The sequence below is a fragment of the Gorilla gorilla genome, chromosome 20, assembly GCF_029281585.2.
Source record: "Gorilla gorilla gorilla isolate KB3781 chromosome 20, NHGRI_mGorGor1-v2.1_pri, whole genome shotgun sequence".
Taxonomy (NCBI): Eukaryota; Metazoa; Chordata; class Mammalia; order Primates; family Hominidae; genus Gorilla; species Gorilla gorilla.
In genome coordinates, this window is record NC_073244.2 from 71,589,509 (window position 1) to 71,614,908 (window position 25,400).

Genomic DNA, 25,400 nt, shown 5'->3' on the forward strand with positions numbered 1-25,400 from the left:
ATAGAGATGGCAGTGTAGATATTTCCAAGTTCATACAAATGGCGGTGTAGATATTTCCATGTTCATAGAGATGGCGTTGTACATATTTCCATGCTTTTACAGATAGCAGTGTAGTTATTTCCATGTTTATAGAGATAGCAGTGTAGATATTTCCATTGATATACAGATAGCTGTGTAGATATTTGCATGTTCATACAGATAGCGGTGTAGATATATCCATGTTCATACAGATAGCGGTGTAGATATTTCGATGTTCATACAGATAACGGTGTAGATATTTCCATGTTCATACAGATAGCGGTGTAGATATTTCCATGTTCATACAGTTAGCCGTGTAGATATTTCCATGTTCATGCAGATGGTGGTGTAGATATTTCCATGTTCATAGAGATGGCGGTGTAGATATTTCCATGTTCGTACAGATGGCGGTGTAGATATTTCCATGTTCATAGAGATGGCGATGTAGATATTTCCATGTTTATGCAGATAGCGGTATAGATATTTCCATGTTTATACAGATGGTGGTGTAGATATTTCCATGTTTATAGAGATGGCTGTCTAGATATTTCCATGTTTACAGAGTGAGTGGTGTAGTTATTTCCAAGTTTATAGAGACAGCGCTGTAGATATTTCCATGTTTATGCAGATAGCGGTGAAGATATTTCCATGTTTATACAGATAGCGGTGTAGATATTTCCTTGTTTTTGCAGATAGCAGAGTAGATATTTCCATGTTTATAGAGATAGTGGTGTAGATAATTTCAATTTTATACCGAGAGCACTGTAGATATTTCCAAGTTCATACAGGTAGCGGTGTGGATATTTCCACGTTTATAGAGATGGCGGTGTAGATATTTCCATGTTCATACAGATGGCGGTGTAGATATTTCCATGTTTATAGAGATGGCGGTGTAGATATTTTCATGTTTACACAAATGGCGGTGTAGATATTTCCATGTTTACACAGATAGCGGTGTAGACATTTCCATGTTTACACAGATAGCGGTGTGGATATTTCCATGTTTATGCAGATAGCTGTGTAGATATTTCCATGTTTATACCGATAGCGGTGCGGATATTTCCATGTTTATACAGATAGTTGGGCAGATAATTCCATGTTTATACAGATAGCGGTGTAGATATTTCCATCTTAATACAGATGGCGGTGTAGATATGTCCATGTTCATACAGATGGCGGTGTAGATATTTCCATGTTCATAAAGATGGCGGTGTAGTTATTTCGAAGTTTATAGAGATAGCGCTGTAGTTATTTCCATGTTTATAGAGAAATCTGTGTAGATATTTCCATGTATATGCAGATAGCTGTGTAGATATTTCCATGTTCATGCAGATAGCGGTGTAGATATTTCCATGTTCATCCAGATGCCGGTGTAGATATATCCATGCTCATACTGATGGCGTTGAAGCTACTTCCATGTTCATACAGATGGCGGTGTAGATATTTCCATGTTCATACAAATGGCAGTGTAGATATTTCCTTGTTCATAGAGATGGCGGTGAAGATATTTCCATGTTCACAAATGGCGTTGTAGATATTTCCATGTTCATAGAGATGGCGGTGTAGATATTTCCATGTGTATACAGATAGTAGTCTAGATATTTCCATGTTTATAGAGATAGCAGTGTAGATATTTCCATTGATATACAGATAGCTGTGTAGATATTTGCATGTTCATACAGATAGCGGTGTAGATATTTCCATGTTCAGAGGGCGGTGTAGATATTTCCATGTTCATACAGATAGCGGTGTAGATATTTCCATGTTCATACAGATAGCGGTGTAGATATTTCCATGTTCATACAGATAGCGGTGTAGAGATTTCCATGTTCATACAGTTAGCGGTGTAGATATTTCCATGTTCATACAGATGGTGGTGTAGATATTTACATGTTCATACAGATTGTGGTGTAGATATTTCCATGTTCGTACGGATGGCAGTGTAGATATTTCCATGTTCATACAGGTGGCAGTGTAGATATTTCCATGTTTATACAGATAGCATTGTAGTTATTTCCATGTTTATTGAGATAGCAATGTAGATATTTCCATTGATATACAGATAGCTGTGTTGATATTTGCATGTTCATACAGATAGCGGTGTAGATATTTCCATGTTCATACAGATAACGGTGTAGATATTTCCATGTTCATACAGATAGCGGTGTAGATATTTCCATGTTCATACAGATAACGGTGTAGATATTTCCATGTTCATACAGATAGCGGTGTAGACATTTCCATGTTCATACAGTTAACGTTGTAGATATTTCCATGTTCATACAGATGGCGGTGTAGATATTTAGATGTTCATGCAGATGGCGGTGTAGATATTCCCATGTTCATACAGATGGCGGTGTAGATATTTCCATGTTCATAGAGATGGCGGTGTAGATATTTCCATGTTTATACAGATAGCAGTGTAGATATTTCCATGTTTATAGAGATAGCAGTGTAGATATTTCCATTGATATACAAATAGCTGTGTAAATATTTGCATGTTCATACTGATAGCGGTGTAGATATTTCCATGTTCAGTGGGCGGTGTAGATATTTCCATGTTCATACAGATAGCGGTGTAGATATTTCCATGTTCATACAGATAGCGGTGTAGATATTTCCATGTTCATAGAGATAGCGGTGTAATATTTCCATGTTCATACAGTTAGTGGTGTAGATATTTCCTTGTTCATAGAGATGGCGGTGTAGATATTTCCATGTTTATTCAGATAGCGGTATAGATATTTCCATGTTTATACAGATGGTGGTGTAGGTATTTCCATGTTTATAGAGATGGAGGTCTAGATATTTGCATGTTTATAGAGATTGTGGTGTAGTTATTGCCAAGTTTATAGAGACAGCGTTGCAGATATTTCCATGTTTATACAGATAGTTGGGCAGATATTTCCATGTTTATACGGATAGCGGTGTAGATATTTCCATCTTAATACAGATGGCTTTGTAGATATGTCCATGTTTGTACAGATGGCGGTGTAGATATTTCCATGTTCATACAGATGGCGGTGTAGATATTTCGAAGTTTATAGAGATAGCGCTGTAGTTATTTCCATATTTATAGAGAAATCTGTGTAGATATTTCCATGTATATGCAGATAGCTGTGTAGATATTTCCATGTTCATGCAGATAGCGGTGTAGATATTTCCATGTTCATCCAGATGCCGGTGTAGATATATCCATGTTCATACAGATGGCGGTGTAGATATTTCCATCTTAATACAGATGGCTTTGTAGATATGTCCATGTTTGTACAGATGGCGGTGTAGATATTTCCATGTTCATACAGATGGCGGTGTAGATATTTCGAAGTTTATAGAGATAGCGCTGTAGTTATTTCCATATTTATAGAGAAATCTGTGTAGATATTTCCATGTATATGCAGATAGCTGTGTAGATATTTCCATGTTCATGCAGATAGCGGTGTAGATATTTCCATGTTCATCCAGATGCCGGTGTAGATATATCCATGTTCATACAGATGGCGGTGAAGATATTTCCATCTTCATACAGATGGCGGTGTAGATATTTCCATGTTCATACAAATGGCGGTGTATATATTTCCATGTTCATAGAGATGGCGGTGTAGATATTTCCGTGTTCATACAAATGGCGGTGTAGATATTTCCATGTTCATAGAGATGGCGGTGTAGACATTTCCATGTTTATACAGATAGCTGTGTAGTTATTTCCATGTTTATAGAGATAGCAGTGTAGATATTTCCATTGATATACAGATAGCTGTGTGGATATTTTCATGTTTTTACAGATAGCAGTGTAGATATTTCCATGTTCATACAGATAGCGGTGTAGATATTTCCATGTTCCTACAGATAGCGGTGTAGATATTTCCATGTTCATACAGATAGCTGTTTAGATATTTCCATGTTCACACAGATAGCGGTGTAGATATTTCCATGTTCATACAGTTAGCGGTGTAGATATTTCCATGCTCACACAGATAGCGGTGTAGATATTTCCATGTTCATACAGTTAGCGGTGTAGATATTTCCATGTTCATACAGATGGCGGTGTAAATATTTACATGTTCATACTGATGGCGGTTTAGATATTTCCATGTTCGTACGGATGGCAGTGTAGATATTTCCATGTTCGTACAGGTGGCGGTGTAGATATTTCCATGTTTGTACAGATAGCAGTGTCGTTATTTCCATGTTTATAGAGATAGCAATGTAGATATATTCATTGATATACAGACAGCTGTGTAGATATTTGCATGTTCAGATAGCGGTGTAGATATTTCCATGTTCGTACAGATAGCGGTGTAGATATTTCCATGTTCATACAGATAGCAGTGTAGATATTCCATGTTCATACAGATAACGGTGTGGATATTTCCATCTTCGTACAGATGGCGGTGTAGATATTTCTATGTTCATAGAGGTGGCGGTGTAGATATTTCCATGTTTATGCAGATAGGGGTATAGATATTTTCATGTTTATACAGATGGTGGTGTAGATATTTCCATGTTTATGGGGATGGCGGTGTAGTTATCTTCATGTTTACACAGATGGCGGAGTAGATATTTCCATGTTTACACAGATAGCGCTGTAGACATTTCTATGTTTACACAGATAGCAGTGTGGATATTTTCATGTTTATGCGGATAGCAGTGAAGATATTTCCAAGTTTATACAGATAGTCGTGCGGATATTTCCATGTTTATACAGATAGTTGGGCAGATATTTCCATGTTTATACAGATAGCAGTGTAGATGTTTCCATCTTAATACAGATGGCGGTGAAGATATGTCCATGTTTGTACAGATGGCAGTGTAGATATTTCCATGTTCATACAGATGGCGGTGTAGATATTTTGAAGTTTATAGAGATAGCGCTGTAGTTATTTCCGTATTTATAGGGAAATCTGTGTTGATGTTTCCATGTATATTCGGATAGTTGTGTAGATAATTCCATGTTCATGCAGATAGCGGTGTAGATATTTCCATGTTCCTCCAGATGCCTGTGTAGATATATCCATGTTCATACAGATGGTGGTGAAGATATTTCCATGTTCATACAGATGCCGGCGTAGATATTTCCATGTTCATACATATGGCGGTGTAGATATTTCCATGTTCATAGAGATGGCGGTGTAGATATTTCCATGTTCATACAAATGGCGGTGTAGATATTTCCATGTTCATAGAGATAGCGGTGTAGATATTTCCATGTTTATACAGATAGCAGTGTAGTTATTTCCATGTTTATAGAGATAGCAGTGTAGATATTTCCATTGATATAAAGATAGCTGTGTAGTTATTTGCAAGTGTATACAGATAGCGGTGTAGATATTTGCATGTTCATACAGATAGCGGTGTAGATATTTCCATGTTCATACAGATAGCGGTGTAGATATTTCCATGTTCATACAGATAGCGGTGTAGATATTTCCATCTTAATATAGATGGCTTTGTAGATATGTCCATGTTTGTACAGATGGCGGTGTAGATATTTCCATGTTCATAGAGATGGCGGTGTAGATATTTCCATGTTTATGCAGATAGCGTTATAGATATTTCCATGTTTATACAGATGGTGGTGTAGATATTTCCATGTTTATGCAGATAGCGGTATAGATATTTCCATGTTTATACAGATGGTGGTGTAGATATTTCAATGTTTATAGAGATGGCGGTCTAGATATTTCCATGTTTATACAGAGAGCGGTGAAGATATTTCCATGTTTATACAGATAGCTGTGTAGATATTTCCATGTTTTTACAGATAGCAGTGTAGATATTTCCATGTTTATAGAGATAGTAGTGTAGATAATTTCAATTTTTTAACGAGAGCAGTGTAGATATTTCCAAGTTCATACCGATAGCGGTGTAGATATTTCCACATTTATAGAGATGGCGGTGTAGATATTTCCATGTTCATACTGATGGCGGTGTAGATATTTCCATGTTTATAGAGATGGCGGTGTAGATATTTTCATGTTTACACAGATGGCGGTGAAGATATTTCCATGTTTGCACAGATAGCGTTGTAGACATTTCCATGTTTACACAGATAGCGGTGCGGATATTTCCATGTTAATAGAGATAGTTGGGCAGATATTTCCATCTTTATACAGATAGCGGTGTAGAAATTTCCATCTTAATACATATGGCGGTGTGGATATGTCCATGTTCGTACAGATGGCGGTGTAGATATTTCCATGTTCATACAGACGGCGGTGTAGATATTTCGAAGTTTATAGAGACAGCGCTGTAGTTATTTCCATATTTATAGAGAAATCTGTGTAGATATTTCCGTGCATATGCAGACAGCTGTGTAGATATTTCTATGTTCATGCAGATAACGGTGTAGATATTTCCATGTTCATCCAGATTCCGGTGTAGATATATCCATGTTCATACAGATGGCGGTGAAGATATTTCCATGTTCATACAGATGGCGGAGTAGATATTTCCATGTTCATACAAATGGCGGTGTAGATATTTCCATGTTCATAGAGATGGCAGTGTAGATATTTCCAAGTTCATACAAATGGCGGTGTAGATATTTCCATGTTCATAGAGATGGCGTTGTACATATTTCCATGCTTTTACAGATAGCAGTGTAGTTATTTCCATGTTTATAGAGATAGCAGTGTAGATATTTCCATTGATATACAGATAGCTGTGTAGATATTTGCATGTTCATACAGATAGCGGTGTAGATATATCCATGTTCATACAGATAGCGGTGTAGATATTTCGATGTTCATACAGATAACGGTGTAGATATTTCCATGTTCATACAGATAGCGGTGTAGATATTTCCATGTTCATACAGTTAGCCGTGTAGATATTTCCATGTTCATGCAGATGGTGGTGTAGATATTTCCATGTTCATAGAGATGGCGGTGTAGATATTTCCATGTTCGTACAGATGGCGGTGTAGATATTTCCATGTTCATAGAGATGGCGATGTAGATATTTCCATGTTTATGCAGATAGCGGTATAGATATTTCCATGTTTATACAGATGGTGGTGTAGATATTTCCATGTTTATAGAGATGGCTGTCTAGATATTTCCATGTTTACAGAGTGAGTGGTGTAGTTATTTCCAAGTTTATAGAGACAGCGCTGTAGATATTTCCATGTTTATGCAGATAGCGGTGAAGATATTTCCATGTTTATACAGATAGCGGTGTAGATATTTCCTTGTTTTTGCAGATAGCAGAGTAGATATTTCCATGTTTATAGAGATAGTGGTGTAGATAATTTCAATTTTATACCGAGAGCACTGTAGATATTTCCAAGTTCATACAGGTAGCGGTGTGGATATTTCCACGTTTATAGAGATGGCTGTGTAGATATTTCCATGTTCATACAGATGGCGGTGTAGATATTTCCATGTTTATAGAGATGGCGGTGTAGATATTTTCATGTTTACACAAATGGCGGTGTAGATATTTCCATGTTTACACAGATAGCGGTGTAGACATTTCCATGTTTACACAGATAGCGGTGTGGATATTTCCATGTTTATGCAGATAGCTGTGTAGATATTTCCATGTTTATACCGATAGCGGTGCGGATATTTCCATGTTTATACAGATAGTTGGGCAGATAATTCCATGTTTATACAGATAGCGGTGTAGATATTTCCATCTTAATACAGATGGCGGTGTAGATATGTCCATGTTCATACAGATGGCGGTGTAGATATTTCCATGTTCATAAAGATGGCGGTGTAGTTATTTCGAAGTTTATAGAGATAGCGCTGTAGTTATTTCCATGTTTATAGAGAAATCTGTGTAGATATTTCCATGTATATGCAGATAGCTGTGTAGATATTTCCATGTTCATGCAGATAGCGGTGTAGATATTTCCATGTTCATCCAGATGCCGGTGTAGATATATCCATGCTCATACTGATGGCGTTGAAGCTACTTCCATGTTCATACAGATGGCGGTGTAGATATTTCCATGTTCATACAAATGGCAGTGTAGATATTTCCTTGTTCATAGAGATGGCGGTGAAGATATTTCCATGTTCACAAATGGCGTTGTAGATATTTCCATGTTCATAGAGATGGCGGTGTAGATATTTCCATGTGTATACAGATAGTAGTCTAGATATTTCCATGTTTATAGAGATAGCAGTGTAGATATTTCCATTGATATACAGATAGCTGTGTAGATATTTGCATGTTCATACAGATAGCGGTGTAGATATTTCCATGTTCAGAGGGCGGTGTAGATATTTCCATGTTCATACAGATAGCGGTGTAGATATTTCCATGTTCATACAGATAGCGGTGTAGATATTTCCATGTTCATACAGATAGCGGTGTAGAGATTTCCATGTTCATACAGTTAGCGGTGTAGATATTTCCATGTTCATACAGATGGTGGTGTAGATATTTACATGTTCATACAGATTGTGGTGTAGATATTTCCATGTTCGTACGGATGGCAGTGTAGATATTTCCATGTTCATACAGGTGGCGGTGTAGATATTTCCATGTTTATACAGATAGCATTGTAGTTATTTCCATGTTTATTGAGATAGCAATGTAGATATTTCCATTGATATACAGATAGCTGTGTTGATATTTGCATGTTCATACAGATAGCGGTGTAGATATTTCCATGTTCATACAGATAACGGTGTAGATATTTCCATGTTCATACAGATAGCGGTGTAGATATTTCCATGTTCATACAGATAACGGTGTAGATATTTCCATGTTCATACAGATAGCGGTGTAGACATTTCCATGTTCATACAGTTAACGTTGTAGATATTTCCATGTTCATACAGATGGCGGTGTAGATATTTAGATGTTCATGCAGATGGCGGTGTAGATATTCCCATGTTCATACAGATGGCGGTGTAGATATTTCCATGTTCATAGAGATGGCGGTGTAGATATTTCCATGTTTATACAGATAGCAGTGTAGATATTTCCATGTTTATAGAGATAGCAGTGTAGATATTTCCATTGATATACAAATAGCTGTGTAAATATTTGCATGTTCATACTGATAGCGGTGTAGATATTTCCATGTTCAGTGGGCGGTGTAGATATTTCCATGTTCATACAGATAGCGGTGTAGATATTTCCATGTTCATACAGATAGCGGTGTAGATATTTCCATGTTCATAGAGATAGCGGTGTAATATTTCCATGTTCATACAGTTAGTGGTGTAGATATTTCCTTGTTCATAGAGATGGCGGTGTAGATATTTCCATGTTTATTCAGATAGCGGTATAGATATTTCCATGTTTATACAGATGGTGGTGTAGGTATTTCCATGTTTATAGAGATGGAGGTCTAGATATTTGCATGTTTATAGAGATTGTGGTGTAGTTATTGCCAAGTTTATAGAGACAGCGTTGCAGATATTTCCATGTTTATACAGATAGCGGTGAAGATATTTCCATGTTTACACAGATAGCGGTGAAGATATTTCCATGTTTATACAGATAGCGGTGTAGATATTTCCATTTTTATACAGATAACAGTGTAGATATTTCCATGTTTATAGACATAGTGGTGAAGATAATTTCTATTTTATACAGATAGCAGTGTAGATATTTCCAAGTTCATACAGATAGCGGTGTAGATATTTCCACGTTTATAGAGATGGCGGTGTAGATATTTCCATGTTCATACAGAAGGCGGTGTAGATATTTCCATGTTTATAGAGATGGCTGTGTAGATATTTCCATGTTTGCACAGATGGCGGTGTAGATATTTCCAAGTTTACCCAGATCGCGTTGTAGACATTTCCATGTTTACGCCAATAGCGGTGTGGATATTTCCTTGTTTATGCAGATAGCGGTGTAGATATTTCCATGTTTATACAGATAGCAGTGCGGATATTTCCATGTTTATACAGATTGTTGGGCTGATATTTCCATGTTTATACAGATAGCGGTGTAGATATTTCCATCTTAATACTGATGGCGGTGTAGATATGTCCATGTTAGTACAGATGGCGGTTTAGATATTTCCTTGTTCATACAGATGGCGGAGTAGATATTTCGACGTTTATAGAGATAGCGCTGTAGTTATTTCCATATTGATAGGGAAATCTGTGTAGATATTTCCATGTATATTCAGATAGCTGTGTAGATATTTCCATATTCATGCAGATGCCGGTGTAGATATTTCCATGTTCATACAGACTGCGGTGCAGATATTTCCATGTTCATACAGATAACGGTGTAGATATTTCCATGTTAATACAGATAGCGGTGTAGATATTTCCATGATCATACAGTTAGCGGTGTAGATATTTCCATGTTCATACAGATGGCAGTGTAGATATTTACATGTTCATACAGATGGCGGTGTAGATATTTCCTTGTTCGTACAGATGGCGGTGCAGATATTTCCATGTTCATAGAGATGGCGGTGTAGATATTTCCATGTTTATGCAGATAGCGGTATAGATATTTCCATGTTTATACAGATAGCAGTGTAGATGTTTCCATCTTAATACAGATGGCGGTGAAGATATGTCCATGTTTGTACAGATGGCAGTGTAGATATTTCCATGTTCATACAGATGGCGGTGTAGATATTTTGAAGTTTATAGAGATAGCGCTGTAGTTATTTCCGTATTTATAGGGAAATCTGTGTTGATGTTTCCATGTATATTCGGATAGTTGTGTAGATAATTCCATGTTCATGCAGATAGCGGTGTAGATATTTCCATGTTCCTCCAGATGCCTGTGTAGATATATCCATGTTCATACAGATGGTGGTGAAGATATTTCCATGTTCATACAGATGCCGGCGTAGATATTTCCATGTTCATACATATGGCGGTGTAGATATTTCCATGTTCATAGAGATGGCGGTGTAGATATTTCCATGTTCATACAAATGGCGGTGTAGATATTTCCATGTTCATAGAGATAGCGGTGTAGATATTTCCATGTTTATACAGATAGCAGTGTAGTTATTTCCATGTTTATAGAGATAGCAGTGTAGATATTTCCATTGATATAAAGATAGCTGTGTAGTTATTTGCAAGTGTATACAGATAGCGGTGTAGATATTTGCATGTTCATACAGATAGCGGTGTAGATATTTCCATGTTCATACAGATAGCGGTGTAGATATTTCCATGTTCATACAGATAGCGGTGTAGATATTTCCATCTTAATATAGATGGCTTTGTAGATATGTCCATGTTTGTACAGATGGCGGTGTAGATATTTCCATGTTCATAGAGATGGCGGTGTAGATATTTTAATGTTTATGCAGATAGCGTTATAGATATTTCCATGTTTATACAGATGGTGGTGTAGATATTTCCATGTTTATGCAGATAGCGGTATAGATATTTCCATGTTTATACAGATGGTGGTGTAGATATTTCAATGTTTATAGAGATGGCGGTCTAGATATTTCCATGTTTATACAGAGAGCGGTGAAGATATTTCCATGTTTATACAGATAGCTGTGTAGATATTTCCATGTTTTTACAGATAGCAGTGTAGATATTTCCATGTTTATAGAGATAGTAGTGTAGATAATTTCAATTTTTTAACGAGAGCAGTGTAGATATTTCCAAGTTCATACCGATAGCGGTGTAGATATTTCCACATTTATAGAGATGGCGGTGTAGATATTTCCATGTTCATACTGATGGCGGTGTAGATATTTCCATGTTTATAGAGATGGCGGTGTAGATATTTTCATGTTTACACAGATGGCGGTGAAGATATTTCCATGTTTGCACAGATAGCGTTGTAGACATTTCCATGTTTACACAGATAGCGGTGCGGATATTTCCATGTTAATAGAGATAGTTGGGCAGATATTTCCATCTTTATACAGATAGCGGTGTAGAAATTTCCATCTTAATACATATGGCGGTGTGGATATGTCCATGTTCGTACAGATGGCGGTGTAGATATTTCCATGTTCATACAGACGGCGGTGTAGATATTTCGAAGTTTATAGAGACAGCGCTGTAGTTATTTCCATATTTATAGAGAAATCTGTGTAGATATTTCCGTGCATATGCAGACAGCTGTGTAGATATTTCTATGTTCATGCAGATAACGGTGTAGATATTTCCATGTTCATCCAGATTCCGGTGTAGATATATCCATGTTCATACAGATGGCGGTGAAGATATTTCCATGTTCATACAGATGGCGGAGTAGATATTTCCATGTTCATACAAATGGCGGTGTAGATATTTCCATGTTCATAGAGATGGCAGTGTAGATATTTCCAAGTTCATACAAATGGCGGTGTAGATATTTCCATGTTCATAGAGATGGCGTTGTACATATTTCCATGCTTTTACAGATAGCAGTGTAGTTATTTCCATGTTTATAGAGATAGCAGTGTAGATATTTCCATTGATATACAGATAGCTGTGTAGATATTTGCATGTTCATACAGATAGCGGTGTAGATATATCCATGTTCATACAGATAGCGGTGTAGATATTTCGATGTTCATACAGATAACGGTGTAGATATTTCCATGTTCATACAGATAGCGGTGTAGATATTTCCATGTTCATACAGTTAGCCGTGTAGATATTTCCATGTTCATGCAGATGGTGGTGTAGATATTTCCATGTTCATAGAGATGGCGGTGTAGATATTTCCATGTTCGTACAGATGGCGGTGTAGATATTTCCATGTTCATAGAGATGGCGATGTAGATATTTCCATGTTTATGCAGATAGCGGTATAGATATTTCCATGTTTATACAGATGGTGGTGTAGATATTTCCATGTTTATAGAGATGGCTGTCTAGATATTTCCATGTTTACAGAGTGAGTGGTGTAGTTATTTCCAAGTTTATAGAGACAGCGCTGTAGATATTTCCATGTTTATGCAGATAGCGGTGAAGATATTTCCATGTTTATACAGATAGCGGTGTAGATATTTCCTTGTTTTTGCAGATAGCAGAGTAGATATTTCCATGTTTATAGAGATAGTGGTGTAGATAATTTCAATTTTATACCGAGAGCACTGTAGATATTTCCAAGTTCATACAGGTAGCGGTGTGGATATTTCCACGTTTATAGAGATGGCTGTGTAGATATTTCCATGTTCATACAGATGGCGGTGTAGATATTTCCATGTTTATAGAGATGGCGGTGTAGATATTTTCATGTTTACACAAATGGCGGTGTAGATATTTCCATGTTTACACAGATAGCGGTGTAGACATTTCCATGTTTACACAGATAGCGGTGTGGATATTTCCATGTTTATGCAGATAGCTGTGTAGATATTTCCATGTTTATACCGATAGCGGTGCGGATATTTCCATGTTTATACAGATAGTTGGGCAGATAATTCCATGTTTATACAGATAGCGGTGTAGATATTTCCATCTTAATACAGATGGCGGTGTAGATATGTCCATGTTCATACAGATGGCGGTGTAGATATTTCCATGTTCATAAAGATGGCGGTGTAGTTATTTCGAAGTTTATAGAGATAGCGCTGTAGTTATTTCCATGTTTATAGAGAAATCTGTGTAGATATTTCCATGTATATGCAGATAGCTGTGTAGATATTTCCATGTTCATGCAGATAGCGGTGTAGATATTTCCATGTTCATCCAGATGCCGGTGTAGATATATCCATGCTCATACTGATGGCGTTGAAGCTACTTCCATGTTCATACAGATGGCGGTGTAGATATTTCCATGTTCATACAAATGGCAGTGTAGATATTTCCTTGTTCATAGAGATGGCGGTGAAGATATTTCCATGTTCACAAATGGCGTTGTAGATATTTCCATGTTCATAGAGATGGCGGTGTAGATATTTCCATGTGTATACAGATAGTAGTCTAGATATTTCCATGTTTATAGAGATAGCAGTGTAGATATTTCCATTGATATACAGATAGCTGTGTAGATATTTGCATGTTCATACAGATAGCGGTGTAGATATTTCCATGTTCAGAGGGCGGTGTAGATATTTCCATGTTCATACAGATAGCGGTGTAGATATTTCCATGTTCATACAGATAGCGGTGTAGATATTTCCATGTTCATACAGATAGCGGTGTAGAGATTTCCATGTTCATACAGTTAGCGGTGTAGATATTTCCATGTTCATACAGATGGTGGTGTAGATATTTACATGTTCATACAGATTGTGGTGTAGATATTTCCATGTTCGTACGGATGGCAGTGTAGATATTTCCATGTTCATACAGGTGGCGGTGTAGATATTTCCATGTTTATACAGATAGCATTGTAGTTATTTCCATGTTTATTGAGATAGCAATGTAGATATTTCCATTGATATACAGATAGCTGTGTTGATATTTGCATGTTCATACAGATAGCGGTGTAGATATTTCCATGTTCATACAGATAACGGTGTAGATATTTCCATGTTCATACAGATAGCGGTGTAGATATTTCCATGTTCATACAGATAACGGTGTAGATATTTCCATGTTCATACAGATAGCGGTGTAGACATTTCCATGTTCATACAGTTAACGTTGTAGATATTTCCATGTTCATACAGATGGCGGTGTAGATATTTAGATGTTCATGCAGATGGCGGTGTAGATATTCCCATGTTCATACAGATGGCGGTGTAGATATTTCCATGTTCATAGAGATGGCGGTGTAGATATTTCCATGTTTATACAGATAGCAGTGTAGATATTTCCATGTTTATAGAGATAGCAGTGTAGATATTTCCATTGATATACAAATAGCTGTGTAAATATTTGCATGTTCATACTGATAGCGGTGTAGATATTTCCATGTTCAGTGGGCGGTGTAGATATTTCCATGTTCATACAGATAGCGGTGTAGATATTTCCATGTTCATACAGATAGCGGTGTAGATATTTCCATGTTCATAGAGATAGCGGTGTAATATTTCCATGTTCATACAGTTAGTGGTGTAGATATTTCCTTGTTCATAGAGATGGCGGTGTAGATATTTCCATGTTTATTCAGATAGCGGTATAGATATTTCCATGTTTATACAGATGGTGGTGTAGGTATTTCCATGTTTATAGAGATGGAGGTCTAGATATTTGCATGTTTATAGAGATTGTGGTGTAGTTATTGCCAAGTTTATAGAGACAGCGTTGCAGATATTTCCATGTTTATACAGATAGCGGTGAAGATATTTCCATGTTTACACAGATAGCGGTGAAGATATTTCCATGTTTATACAGATAGCGGTGTAGATATTTCCATTTTTATACAGATAACAGTGTAGATATTTCCATGTTTATAGACATAGTGGTGAAGATAATTTCTATTTTATACAGATAGCAGTGTAGATATTTCCAAGTTCATACAGATAGCGGTGTAGATATTTCCACGTTTATAGAGATGGCGGTGTAGATATTTCCATGTTCATACAGAAGGCGGTGTAGATATTTCCATGTTTATAGAGATGGCTGTGTAGATATTTCCATGTTTGCACAGATGGCGGTGTAGATATTTCCAAGTTTACCCAGATCGCGTTGTAGACATTTCCATGTTTACGCCAATAGCGGTGTGGATATTTCCTTGTTTATGCAGATAGCGGTGTAGATATTTCCATGTTTATACAGATAGCAGTGCGGATATTTCCATGTTTATACAGATTGTTGGGCTGATATTTCCATGTTTATACAGATAGCGGTGTAGATATTTCCATCTTAATACTGATGGCGGTGTAGATATGTCCATGTTAGTACAGATGGCGGTTTAGATATTTCCTTGTTCATACAGATGGCGGAGTAGATATTTCGACGTTTATAGAGATAGCGCTGTAGTTATTTCCATATTGATAGGGAAATCTGTGTAGATATTTCCATGTATATTCAGATAGCTGTGTAGATATTTCCATATTCATGCAGATGCCGGTGTAGATATTTCCATGTTCATACAGACTGCGGTGCAGATATTTCCATGTTCATACAGATAACGGTGTAGATATTTCCATGTTAATACAGATAGCGGTGTAGATATTTCCATGATCATACAGTTAGCGGTGTAGATATTTCCATGTTCATACAGATGGCAGTGTAGATATTTACATGTTCATACAGATGGCGGTGTAGATATTTCCTTGTTCGTACAGATGGCGGTGCAGATATTTCCATGTTCATAGAGATGGCGGTGTAGATATTTCCATGTTTATGCAGATAGCGGTATAGATATTTCCATGTTTATACAGATGGCGGTGTAGATATTTCCATGTTCATAGAGATGGCGGTCTAGATATTTCCATGTTTATACAGATAGCGGTGAAGATTTTTCCATGTTTATACAGATAGCGGTGTAGATATTTCCATGTTTATGCAGATAGCATTGTAGATATTTCCATGTTTATAGAGATAGTGGTGTAGATAATTTCAAATTTATACCGAGAGCAGTGTAGATAATTCCAAGTTCATACAGATAGCGGTGTAGATATTTCCACATTTTTAGAGATGGCGGTGTAGATATTTCCATGTTCATACTGATGGCGTTGTAGATATTTGCATCTTTATAGAGACGGCGGTGTAGATATTTTCATGTTTACACAGATGGCGGTGTAGATATTTCCATGTTTACAGAGATAGCGGTGTAGACATTTCCATGTTTACACAGATAGCGGTGTGGATATTTCCATGTTTATGCAGATAGCAGTGTAGATATTTCCATGTTTATACAGATAGTTGGGCAGATATTTCCATGTTTATACAGATAGCGGTGTAGATATTTCCATCTTAATACAGATGGCGGTGTAGATGTGTCCATGTTCGTACAGATGGCGGTGTGGATATTTCCATGTTCATACAGATGGTGGTGTAGATATTTCGAAGTTTATAGAGATAGCGCTGTAGTTATTTCCGTATTTATAGAGAAATCTGTGTAGATATTTCCATGCATATGCAGACAGCTGTGTAGATATTTCCATGTTCATGCAGATAGCGGTGTAGATATTTCCATGTTCATCCAGATGCCGGTGTAGATATATCCATGTTCATACAGATGGCGGTGAAGATATTTCCATGTTCATACAGATGGCGGTGTAGATATTTCCATGTTCATACAAATGGCGGTGTAGATATTTCCATGTTCATAGAGATGGCGGTGTAGATATTTCCATGTTCATACAAATGGCGGTGTAGATATTTCTATGTTCATAGAGATGGCGGTGTAGATATTTCCATGTTTATACAGATAGCTGTGTAGTTATTTCCGTGTTTATAGAGATAGCGGTGTAGATAATTTCAATTTTATACAGATAGCTGGGGAGATATTTGCATGTTCATACAGATAGTGGTGTAGATATTTCCATGTTCATACAGATAGTGGTGTAGATATTTCCATGTTCATACAAGTAGCGGTGTAGATATTTCCATGTTCATACAGATAGCGGTGTAGATATTTCCATGTTCATACCAATAACGGTGTAGATATTTCCATGTCCATACAGTTAGCGGTGTAGATATTTCCATGTTCATACAGATGGTGGTGTAGATGTTTCCATGTTCGTACGGATGGCATTGTAGATATTTCCATGTTCATACAGGAGGCGGTGTAGATATATCCATGTTTACAGATAGCAGTATAGTTATTTCCATGTTTATACAGATAGCGGTTATTTCCATGTTTATACAGATAGCGGTGTAGATATTTCCATGTTTATACAGATAGCAGTGTAGATATTTCCATGTTTATAGAGATAGTGGTGTAGATAATTTCAATTTTATACCGAGAGCAGTGTAGATATTTCCAAGTTCTTACAGATAGCGATGTAGATATTTCCAGTTTTATACAGATAGCGGTGTAGATATTTCCATGTTCATACAGTTAGCGGTGTAGATATTTACATTTTCATACAGATGGCGGTGTAGATATTTCCATGTTCATACAGATGGCGGTGTAGATATTTCGAAGTTTATAGAGATAGCGCTGTAGTTATTTCCATATTTATAGAGAAATCTGTGTAGATATTTCCATGTATATGCAGATAGCTGTGTAGATATTTCCATGTTCATGCAGATTGCGGTGTAGATATTTCCATGTTCATCCAGATGCCGGTGTAGATATATCCATGTTCATACAGATGGCGGTGAAGATATTTCCATCTTCATACAGATGGCGGTGTAGATATGTCCATGTTCATACAAATGGCGGTGTATATATTTCCATGTTCATAGAGATGGCGGTGTAGATATTTCCGTGTTCATACAAATGGCGGTGTAGATATTTCCATGTTCATAGAGATGGCGGTGTAGACATTTCCATGTTTATACAGATAGCTGTGTAGTTATTTCCATGTTTATAGAGATAGCAGTGTAGATATTTCCATTGATATACAGATAGCTGTGTGGATATTTTCATGTTCTTACAGATAGCAGTGTAGATATTTCCATGTTCATACAGATAGCGGTGTAGATATTTCCATGTTCCTACAGATAGCGGTGTAGATATTTCCATGTTCATACAGATAGCTGTTTAGATATTTCCATGTTCACACAGATAGCGGTGTAGATATTTCCATGTTCATACAGTTAGCGGTGTAGATATTTCCATGTTCACACAGATAGCGGTGTAGATATTTCCATGTTCATACAGTTAGCGGTGTAGATATTTCCATGTTCATACAGATGGCGGTGTAAATATTTACATGTTCATACTGATGGCGGTGTAGATATTTCCATGTTCGTACGGATGGCAGTGTAGATATTTCCATGTTCGTACAGGTGGCGGTGTAGATATTTCCATGTTTGTACAGATAGCAGTGTCGTTATTTCCATGTTTATAGAGATAGCAATGTAGATATATTCATTGATATACAGACAGCTGTGTAGATATTTGCATGTTCAGATAGCGGTGTAGATATTTCCATGTTCGTACAGATAGCGGTGTAGATATTTCCATGTTCATACATATAGCAATGTAGATATTCCATGTTCATACAGATAACGGTGTAGATATTTCCATCTTCGTACAGATGGCGGTGTAGATATTTCTATGTTCATAGAGGTGGCGGTGTAGATATTTCCATGTTTATGCAGATAGGGGTATAGATATTTTCATGTTTATACAGATGGTGGTGTAGATATTTCCATGTTTATGGGGATGGCGGTGTAGTTATTTTCATGTTTACACATATGGCGGTGTAGATATTTCCATGTTTACACAGATAGCGCTGTAGACATTTCTATGTTTACACAGATAGCAGTGTGGATATTTTCATGTTTATGCAGATAGCAGTGAAGATATTTCCAAGTTTATACAGATAGTCGTGCGGATATTTCCATGTTTATACAGATAGTTGGGCAGATATTTCCATGTTTATACAGATAGCAGTGTAGATGTTTCCATCTTAATACAGATGGCGGTGAAGATATGTCCATGTTTGTACAGATGGCAGTGTAGATATTTCCATGTTCATACAGATGGCGGTGTAGATATTTTGAAGTTTATAGAGATAGCGCTGTAGTTATTTCCGTATTTATAGGGAAATCTGTGTTGATGTTTCCATGTATATTCGGATAGTTGTGTAGATAATTCCATGTTCATGCAGATAGCGGTGTAGATATTTCCATGTTCCTCCAGATGCCTGTGTAGATATATCCATGTTCATACAGATGGTGGTGAAGATATTTCCATGTTCATACAGATGCCGGCGTAGATATTTCCATGTTCATACAAATGGCGGTGTAGATATTTCCATGTTCATAGAGATGGCGGTGTAGATATTTCCATGTTCATACAAATGGCGGTGTAGATATTTCCATGTTCATAGAGATAGCGGTGTAGATATTTCCATGTTTATACAGATAGCAGTGTAGTTATTTCCATGTTTATAGAGATAGCAGTGTAGATATTTCCATTGATATAAAGATAGCTGTGTAGTTATTTGCATGTGTATACAGATAGCGGTGTAGATATTTCCATGTTCATACAGATAGCGGTGTAGATATTTCCATGTTCATACAGATAGCGGTGTAGATATTTCCATGTTCATACAGATAGCGGTGTAGATATTTCCATCTTAATATAGATGGCTTTGTAGATATGTCCATGTTTGTACAGATGGCGGTGTAGATATTTCCATGTTCATAGAGATGGCGGTGTAGATATTTCCATGTTTATGCAGATAGCGTTATAGATATTTCCATGTTTATACAGATGGTGGTGTAGATATTTCCATGTTTATGCAGATAGCGGTATAGATATTTCCATGTTTATACAGATGGTGGTGTAGATATTTCAATGTTTATAGAGATGGCGGTCTAGATATTTCCATGTTTATACAGAGAGCGGTGAAGATATTTCCATGTTTATACAGATAGCTGTGTAGATATTTCCATGTTTTTACAGATAGCAGTGTAGATATTTCCATGTTTATAGAGATAGTAGTGTAGATAATTTCAATTTTTTAACGAGAGCAGTGTAGATATTTCCAAGTTCATACCGATAGCGGTGTAGATATTTCCACATTTATAGAGATGGCGGTGTAGATATTTCCATGTTCATACTGATGGCGGTGTAGATATTTCCATGTTTATAGAGATGGCGGTGTAGATATTTTCATGTTTACACAGATGGCGGTGTAGATATTTCCATGTTTGCACAGATAGCGTTGTAGACATTTCCATGTTTACACAGATAGCGGTGCGGATATTTCCATGTTAATAGAGATAGTTGGGCAGATATTTCCATCTTTATACAGATAGCGGTGTAGAAATTTCCATCTTAATACATATGGCGGTGTGGATATGTCCATGTTCGTACAGATGGCGGTGTAGATATTTCCATGTTCATACAGACGGCGGTGTAGATATTTCGAAGTTTATAGAGACAGCGCTGTAGTTATTTCCATATTTATAGAGAAATCTGTGTAGATATTTCCGTGCATATGCAGACAGCTGTGTAGATATTTCTATGTTCATGCAGATAACGGTGTAGATATTTCCATGTTCATCCAGATGCCGGTGTAGATATATCCATGTTCATACAGATGGCGGTGAAGATATTTCCATGTTCATACAGATGGCGGAGTAGATATTTCCATGTTCATACAAATGGCGGTGTAGATATTTCCATGTTCATAGAGATGGCAGTGTAGATATTTCCAAGTTCATACAAATGGCGGTGTAGATATTTCCATGTTCATAGAGATGGCGTTGTACATATTTCCATGCTTTTACAGATAGCAGTGTAGTTATTTCCATGTTTATAGAGATAGCAGTGTAGATATTTCCATTGATATACAGATAGCTGTGTAGATATTTGCATGTTCATACAGATAGCGGTGTAGATATATCCATGTTCATACAGATAGCGGTGTAGATATTTCGATGTTCATACAGATAACGGTGTAGATATTTCCATGTTCATACAGATAGCGGTGTAGATATTTCCATGTTCATACAGTTAGCCGTGTAGATATTTCCATGTTCATGCAGATGGTGGTGTAGATATTTCCATGTTCATAGAGATGGCGGTGTAGATATTTCCATGTTCGTACAGATGGCGGTGTAGATATTTCCATGTTCATAGAGATGGCGATGTAGATATTTCCATGTTTATGCAGATAGCGGTATAGATATTTCCATGTTTATACAGATGGTGGTGTAGATATTTCCATGTTTATAGAGATGGCTGTCTAGATATTTCCATTTTTACTGAGTGAGTGGTGTAGTTATTTCCAAGTTTATAGAGACAGCGCTGTAGATATTTCCATTTTTATGCAGATAGCGGTGAAGATATTTCCATGTTTATACAGATAGCGGTGTAGATATTTCCTTGTTTTTGCAGATAGCAGAGTAGATATTTCCATGTTTATAGAGATAGTGGTGTAGATAATTTCAATTTTATACCGAGAGCACTGTAGATATTTCCAAGTTCATACAGGTAGCGGTGTGGATATTTCCACGTTTATAGAGATGGCGGTGTAGATATTTCCATGTTCATACAGATGGCGGTGTAGATATTTCCATGTTTATAGAGATGGCGGTGTAGATATTTTCATGTTTACACAAATGGCGGTGTAGATATTTCCATGTTTACACAGATAGCGGTGTAGACATTTCCATGTTTACACAGATAGCGGTGTGGATATTTCCATGTTTATGCAGATAGCTGTGTAGATATTTCCATGTTTATACCGATAGCGGTGCGGATATTTCCATGTTTATACAGATAGTTGGGCAGATATTTCCATGTTTATACAGATAGCGGTGTAGATATTTCCATCTTAATACTGATGGCGGTGTAGATATGTCCATGTTCATACAGATGGCGGTGTAGATATTTCCATGTTCATAAAGATGGCGGTGTAGTTATTTCGAAGTTTATAGAGATAGCGCTGTAGTTATTTCCATATTTATAGAGAAATCTGTGTAGATATTTCCATGTATATGCAGATAGCTGTGTAGATATTTCCATGTTCATGCAGATAGCGGTGTAGATATTTCCATGTTCATCCAGATGCCGGTGTAGATATATCCATGCTCATACTGATGGCGTTGAAGCTACTTCCATGTTCATACAGATGGCGGTGTAGATATTTCCATGTTCATACAAATGGCAGTGTAGATATTTCCTTGTTCATAGAGATGGCGGTGAAGATATTTCCATGTTCACAAATGGCGTTGTAGATATTTCCATGTTCATAGAGATGGCGGTGTAGATATTTCCATGTGTATACAGATAGTAGTCTAGATATTTCCATGTTTATAGAGATAGCAGTGTAGATATTTCCATTGATATACAGATAGCTGTGTAGATATTTGCATGTTCATACAGATAGCGGTGTAGATATTTCCATGTTCAGAGGGCGGTGTAGATATTTCCATGTTCATACAGATAGCGGTGTAGATATTTCCATGTTCATACAGATAGCGGTGTAGATATTTCCATGTTCATACAGATAGCGGTGTAGAGATTTCCATGTTCATACAGTTAGCGGTGTAGATATTTCCATGTTCATACAGATGGTGGTGTAGATATTTACATGTTCATACAGATGGTGGTGTAGATATTTCCATGTTCGTACGGATGGCAGTGTAGATATTTCCATGTTCATACAGGTGGCGGTGTAGATATTTCCATGTTTATACAGATAGCATTGTAGTTATTTCCATGTTTATAGAGATAGCAGTGTAGATATTTCCATTGATATACAGATAGCTGTGTTGATATTTGCATGTTCATACAGATAGCGGTGTAGATATTTCCATGTTCATACAGATAACGGTGTAGATATTTCCATGTTCATACAGATAGCGGTGTAGATATTTCCATGTTCATACAGATAACGGTGTAGATATTTCCATGTTCATACAGATAGCGGTGTAGACATTTCCATGTTCATACAGTTAACGTTGTAGATATTTCCATGTTCATACAGATGGCGGTGTAGATATTTAGATGTTCATGCAGATGGCGGTGTAGATATTCCCATGTTCATACAGATGGCGGTGTAGATATTTCCATGTTCATAGAGATGGCGGTGTAGATATTTCCATGTTTATACAGATAGCAGTGTAGATATTTCCATGTTTATAGAGATAGCAGTGTAGATATTTCCATTGATATACAAATAGCTGTGTAAATATTTGCATGTTCATACTGATAGCGGTGTAGATATTTCCATGTTCAGTGGGCGGTGTAGATATTTCCATGTTCATACAGATAGCGGTGTAGATATTTCCATGTTCATACAGATAGCGGTGTAGATATTTCCATGTTCATAGAGATAGCGGTGTAATATTTCCATGTTCATACAGTTAGTGGTGTAGATATTTCCTTGTTCATAGAGATGGCGGTGTAGATATTTCCATGTTTATTCAGATAGCGGTATAGATATTTCCATGTTTATACAGATGGTGGTGTAGGTATTTCCATGTTTATAGAGATGGAGGTCTAGATATTTGCATGTTTATAGAGATTGTGGTGTAGTTATTGCCAAGTTTATAGAGACAGCGTTGCAGATATTTCCATGTTTATACAGATAGCGGTGAAGATATTTCCATGTTTACACAGATAGCGGTGAAGATATTTCCATGTTTATACAGATAGCGGTGTAGATATTTCCATTTTTATACAGATAACAGTGTAGATATTTCCATGTTTATAGACATAGTGGTGCAGATAATTTCTATTTTATACAGATAGCAGTGTAGATATTTCCAAGTTCATACAGATAGCGGTGTAGATATTTCCACGTTTATAGAGATGGCGGTGTAGATATTTCCATGTTCATACAGAAGGCGGTGTAGATATTTCCATGTTTATAGAGATGGCTGTGTAGATATTTCCATGTTTGCACAGATGGCGGTGTAGATATTTCCAGGTTTACACAGATCGCGTTGTAGACATTTCCATGTTTACGCCAATAGCGGTGTGGATATTTCCTTGTTTATGCAGATAGCGGTGTAGATATTTCCATGTTTATACAGATAGCAGTGCGTATATTTCCATGTTTATACAGATTGTCGGGCTGATATTTCCATGTTTATACAGATAGCGGTGTAGATATTTCCATCTTAATACAGATGGCGGTGTAGATATGTCCATGTTAGTACAGATGGCGGTTTAGATATTTCCTTGTTCATACAGATGGCGGAGTAGATATTTCGACGTTTATAGAGATAGCGCTGTAGTTATTTCCATATTGATAGGGAAATCTGTGTAGATATTTCCATGTATATTCAGATAGCTGTGTAGATATTTCCATATTCATGCAGATGCCGGTGTAGATATTTCCATGTTCATACAGACTGCGGTGCAGATATTTCCATGTTCATACAGATAACGGTGTAGATGTTTCCATGTTAATACAGATAGCGGTGTAGATATTTCCATGATCATACAGTTAGCGGTGTAGATATTTCCATGTTCATACAGATGGCAGTGTAGATATTTACATGTTCATACAGATGGCGGTGTAGATATTTCCTTGTTGGTACAGATGGCGGTGCAGATATTTCCATGTTCATAGAGATGGCGGTGTAGATATTTCCATGTTTATGCAGATAGCGGTATAGATATTTCCATGTTTATACAGATGGCGGTGTAGATATTTCCATGTTCATAGAGATGGCGGTCTAGATATTTCCATGTTTATACAGATAGCGGTGTAGATATTTCCATGTTTATGCAGATAGCATTGTAGATATTTCCATGTTTATAGAGATAGTGGTGTAGATAATTTCAAATTTATACCGAGAGCAGTGTAGATAATTCCAAGTTCATACAGATAGCGGTGTAGATATTTCCACGTTTTTAGAGATGGCGGTGTAGATATTTCCATGTTCATACTGAAGGCGTTGTAGATATTTGCATCTTTATAGAGACGGCGGTGTAGATATTTTCATGTTTACACAGATGGCGGTGTAGATATTTCCATGTTTACAGAGATAGCGGTGTAGACA